We start from the raw sequence: 6,000 nt of genomic DNA on the forward strand, positions 1-6,000 counted from the left end.
GTTATAATACAGGCCCTATCTCATTCTTTCAGGATTTCTACGGCAGTTAAGAGGGAAGAAAATGCAATATACCATGCACTGGTTCTTCACGCTTCCACTCAAAAGGTGACATATCACCTCTGCCTACATTTCACAAACTGAAGCAAATTGCCTAAACATACCTAACAAAAACAGGGATACAAGTGCAATCCTACAGCATACCCAAGAGAGTGACCAGGTATTAAAGGGATTAAAAAGTGTGTCATATTTGTCATGATATGCCCTGGTTATACAACTTTTAGATTCTGTATATCCTGAGTGCCTATTCTATGTCTAACAATTTCTAAGTTATGTATTACTGTTAGGTAGTTAGGTAGACATGAGTGACTGGGGAATGAAGGCCCCGCCCAAAGACCTCCCTTTGGACCTCCCTGGAACATCCATTTTATGGTTATAAATTACCTCTTTATCCTAAGACACAAAAGAGGAAGAAGCCATAAGCTAGTAGCCAGTTTAATCTGGCTGTGACTGGTGAGCAATCAGTCCTACACTAACCTCCCTGTGACCTAGCCTCATCATACCATTGTTATAATATCATGCATATGCCTGGAAGTTTATGAATCTAATTATAACAGACTGAATTCTGGGTAACTGCAAAGGTTTATATAACAGCCAAATGTCAACCAAAATGACCTCACATGCCAATGATTTAGCACCACCCTTGTAACTTCCCATCATAGCCCTAATATAATACAGAACTTCCCACTTCTGCTGTTACAGAAGTGTAACCTCTCTTTACTGTAACCTGCCCCTTCCTCAGAGCATACTTTAATCACACCTTTTTTTCCCACGGCTATAGCCCTCTTTGGCGTACTCCCATTTCTCTCTTGAAATGTACCGTAATAAATCTTACTTTTTAAAAATCTCGCTGATCTGTAATTCTTTATTGCATCAGAGCTGAGGAACCCTTAGGGTTACCAGTGCAATGTTGGATTTAGATCGCCCCAATAGTAACTTTACTAATAACATACTATCCTCGCTCTTGAGGAGAACAAGAAATCAAAACTCCAACCATCTTCTAACTTACAAAACCTGAACATGCGTGAAAAATCAATAGGACTTTGAGATATTTTTTTCTTTCCTTTTTATTTTTTAACCTGGAGGAAAAACATTTAGCAAATAATGAGTTATTATCATTAAGGGTAAAATAGCATTGAAAATAAAGGTAAAAGTGAGCACGGAGTGAAAAAAAGTCTATTGCCTGGCTAATTAGCCTTCCATTTTCTAAGGCAGGAATATATTCAGACAAAACTTGTCATAACGTAGAGGAGGAACCTAATTGTCACATCGGATCATATAAAACATAAATGAGATTTCCAGAAATAATTTTCATTTTATTTTTGACTATGGTATAGCACAATACTTAAATTCCCCTCTAAGAGGGAAACACTTTCTTTTTTGCTCAAATATAGAGGACTGTGGAGGTGTTAATGACAGATCTGATTATGCACCAAGAGTATAGTGACATCTGTAAATGGGCAAAGATTCTCAAAGGCTGACTGACAACTCTGCTTTAGCAGATAGTTGTTAGAAGGGAAAAATGAGTTTCTGTTATCACGTGTCACTACTTCTTTCATGAACACTATCTGGATCTGACTGCTAGTACTCCCCTCTCACCTCCGTTGTACCCAAATAAAGTTACACAATAGTGCTAAAGAGAACCTCTGTCTTTTGTGTTGGTGCTACATCTGTGTCCAGCATACAGATTCTTTCTTCCCGGGTTCTAGTCATGTGATTAAATGATTTTCTTGGTCTTCTAACTGCATTATATTGTTTTTATGTTTTATTATTTTACATTAGCTTCGTTAAAGCTCATAATGTTAGTAAGTTTTTATCTAACTTAATTTTCCTGCTCACTTCTTTAAATATATGAGAAATGTTCTTAAATTAATGAAGCTAGGTAGACATATGGCAAAACTACTTTACAGAAAGATAAATGAAGAGTCTTAAGAAAATAAAATCATGTTTTCATTCGCATAACAAGGAAGAGGGTACCAAGCTTTTCTTTAATATAATTTAAAACAAAAATTGTAAATTATAAATTAATCAAGTTAAGATTACTGTATTGATTGTTACCTATTGCAATTCCCTTAGTGTCTTGAGCATAGTGGATTCTTAGTAAACATGGCTCCTTGAGAATAATGCTCATCATTCAGAGTATGATGATAATAAAGTCTTGATAATGTAACAATGTTGCAGCCAATTCAGCTCCATCTTACTGTCCAATAGCTCTGAAGAACTTGATGTAGACAAGCATCAGGACAAGATAATGTAGTAAAGTATTTGCCACCCTGATCCACTTTAGGAAATTACATAAGCTCACATTTCAATGCATTTCTAGCATTGTGTACCATACTGCTATTCATTTACCAAACAACAACAACAACAACAACAACAACAACAAAACAACAAAAAAACAAAAACACTTTAGGATATCTCTCCTCTAGGCTTTTATGCTAATACCATTTCTCCATTGTCTTTTATTTAGGTAGATTATATATGGATTGTTTTGGCAATCGCAGTAAGACAGAAAAATTGACTCTCAATTTTTCACATCTTTTGGTTCTCATCATAGGGTTCAGCTAGCAATAAACTTGCTTTCTCAGAATGAAAAAGATATTCGAATAACTGTAAAACACCATCCATGTAAAAGTCAAAAAAGAAACTAATCAATGACGAATGCTATAATTTTAAAGATTTGCACTCTGATTTGAAAAATATTTCCTTCTCTTGCAATACTTGCAGAAGTAAAACCCAAGATGCTAGTGTCTCTCTCAAATTTGCTAAATGTGCAATTCTGATTAATAGAAATATGGTAACTTTTATTTGTTGGCACAATTTCATATTAAGTAGACAGTTTTAGCATTTTCAGGTTTATTTCTATTGAAAAAAGTAAAAAAGAAAATTATTGTTTGTTAACCATTCACAATTAACTATTGTACATAGAAAAGGTTCATAATTCTATAGGAATTATATAATGCACTATGAGTAAACTTTGCCATGAACCTCAACATCCTCTGATTGATGTGGTAAAGCAAATAACAGTTACCGTAGAAGGAGATGAGTGCCATTTTGAAGCAAGACAGGGCAAATTTCTGGGAGTGCGGGTGGGTGGGAAGCTGAAGCCCTGCACTGAGAGTTAGTTCTTGGCTGAGTTGCAAGGGAGAATTCAAATGCACGCCAAAATTAGGATCAAAAAGGAAAGTTTATTAGAGAAGGGATAACGCTCCACATACAGAGCGCGATCTCCTCTCAAAGGCAGAGAGTGAGAGAACTTAAAGAGACTCAGAGGGACAGAAACAATACAGAGAGATGAGGACAGTGAGTGAGACAGAAAAAGAAGCCAAGGCCAGAAGACAAGATAGATGGCCTTGCCCGCCTCTCCCTTCCAAGAAGCAACTCTCTCTCTGGGCTTTGGAATTTTCCCCTGATCCCTTGCTCAGCCCTCTCCCCATAATAACCCAGCATGCACTAGAGCAGCAAGAGGGCCTTTGTGACAGAAGTTCGCAGTCTTCTCAGTGTGCCGGCTCTTGAATAAACCTGCTTTCCTTCTACCAAACTCTTATCTCCGGAGTTACTGAATTATGGACAGCAAGCAGTTGGAACTGAGTTTAGTAACAATGTTTAAATATAACAAATCCAGAATGGAAAAGGATTAAGTCATAAAGTGCTGTCACCATCTAAAATTATAGTAATTAGTTGTGTATATGATATAGAATAAAAAAAGAGGTCTACTCTAAAATTAGAAACTGGAAATTATTGGTATTCCTAAAGGAGCTTGAAATGATGAAATTTTTAAAACAATTTTGAGAGATTGTGTACAGTGAGTAGAGAATAAGGCTAAAAACAGAACCTTAAGAAAAGTAATATAAAAATAATAAGCAGGAAAAAATACTGAAAGCAAACTAACAAAAAATAAGAGACATAGGTGGAAAACTAGAAAAGTAGATATCATAGAAGCCTATAGGAATGTTTTTCAAGAAGCAACATGTTGTCAATGGTGCTAATGTTGCTGAAAGATGAAGTAAAATAAGAACTGAGAATTTTGTGATGAAAATTCATGGTGGCCTTGATGAAATTAGTTTACATAAAATGTGTGTGTGTATTTATGTAAGGTGATGAGGAAAAAATATTGTGTAGACAACTCAGAAAGATTGGCTCTGAAGAAGTCGGAAATGAGATATTAAAATTGAGTTAAAGAATCGGGATAGAAAAGAAATGAGCCTTGAATAATGGCAATAGGAAAATGTGGTAGACAGAATAATGGTTCCCCGAATGTGTTTATATCTTAATTCTAAAACCTGGGCATATGTTACCTTACATAGCAAAAGTGACTTTGCAGATTTATTAAGATAGTGTCTTGATATAGAAAGATATTCCTGGATTATTTGGATGGATTCAATATAATAAGTGTTCTCACAAAGGGAAGACAGACATGTCAGACCCAGAGAAGAAGATGAGATGATGGTCTCAGAGTTTGAAAACATATGACTGCTAACTGGGGACCACAAGTGAAGAAACCCAGGCAGTCTCGAAGACTTGGAAAAGGCAAGGAAATGGATTCTTCCTTGATTTTAGCTGACACCTTGATTTTAGCGATCTAAGACCAATTAAGACTTTAGACCTCCAGAACTATAAGATAAATTTGTCTTGTTCTAAACCACTAAATTTATAGTAATTTGTTACCACAACAATATCAAAATAATACAGAGGGTATTAGTAACAGAGGGAAAAAAAAATGTGAACTATAGAGAAGGGCAGTCAATGGTGGGATAGTCCTGAGAAGCAAAAGATGCTATCAGAAGCTGACGAGGAGCATCGAGCTTGGGCAGAAGGAATAGAACCAAAGGGTGAGAGTGTGGAGCAGCCTGGGGTTAAGGAGGATAGAAGCTGGTGGAGTCTGAAAAGAAAAGGAACAGTATCATATGGGAGGTTTGAGAAGAGAAATAGAGGTTTGAAGTAATTGAAGAATGGAAAATATAGAGAATTTTCAGAAAGTGTTGAAGGCCTTATGGAGATGGAAGTCAACACATATAGAGTAGCACCTGCCTGCTTGGTTATGTTATTTTATTTTTAATTGTTCATAAGTTCATGTTCAGAAAAGTCAGAGGGTTAGATTAATTTTTACATGAGACATTAGAGCAAAGGAAATGATGCCATTGGCAAGAATATGGCCATAGGCTATCTGCTCTAAACTGCTGCTAAGAGAAGTTGAGACGTTTACTCAAAGACGCACAGCTAATAAAAAAGACCAATCTTATAAACCCCCATCAATTCTGATCTCAAAGTTCATATTCTCAGCTGCTTTCTCAGGTATCTGCCATTATATAGCAAATTTAATAGGAATGTAAAATCTTGTGGCAAATAAGAGACCAAAAAACAAACAAACAAACAAAAAACAAAGAGATTGGAATCACCACAAACTCAGTTTTGTTTCTACAAATAATCTTGAGTTGATTATTTTAACACAAATTTAGAATTATTCCACAATTTATAAATATAACTATTGCTATAGAATTGGGATGTAATGCTACTCAGCATACAGAATACTTTGCAAATATTTCATTTATTGAAATAGATTAAATATTTTGAGAAATATGTTTTACCTTACTGGTAATAACTAAATGCAGAAAAAACTTTCAAAGTTTTATTTAGGTATATTTTTTAACATAAAATTTAAAAAACGTATTATTTGAAATTCCTCCAGATAGTAGATTTGGGCTAGGAAGAGCAAGAATATTCATTTCTGGTCTGCTCAGGGTCCCTGTCTTTAAAGATTTATTTTACCATTGTCTTTATTAATGATTAGTTTAGGCGGGTTCGAAAATACCTTCTGAACCCCAGTGATAGGCAGATGCACATATCTGACTAATCACAGTTCTTCATTCCATGGACAAGAAATTAGTCCAAATATCATTGTATGTTGGGATTTTCACTAGAGAAAACCGGAAAAACACATGC

Source organism: Pteropus medius, unplaced genomic scaffold (assembly GCF_902729225.1).
Source record: "Pteropus medius unplaced genomic scaffold, Ma_sr-lr_union100, whole genome shotgun sequence".
Lineage (NCBI taxonomy): Eukaryota > Metazoa > Chordata > Mammalia > Chiroptera > Pteropodidae > Pteropus > Pteropus medius.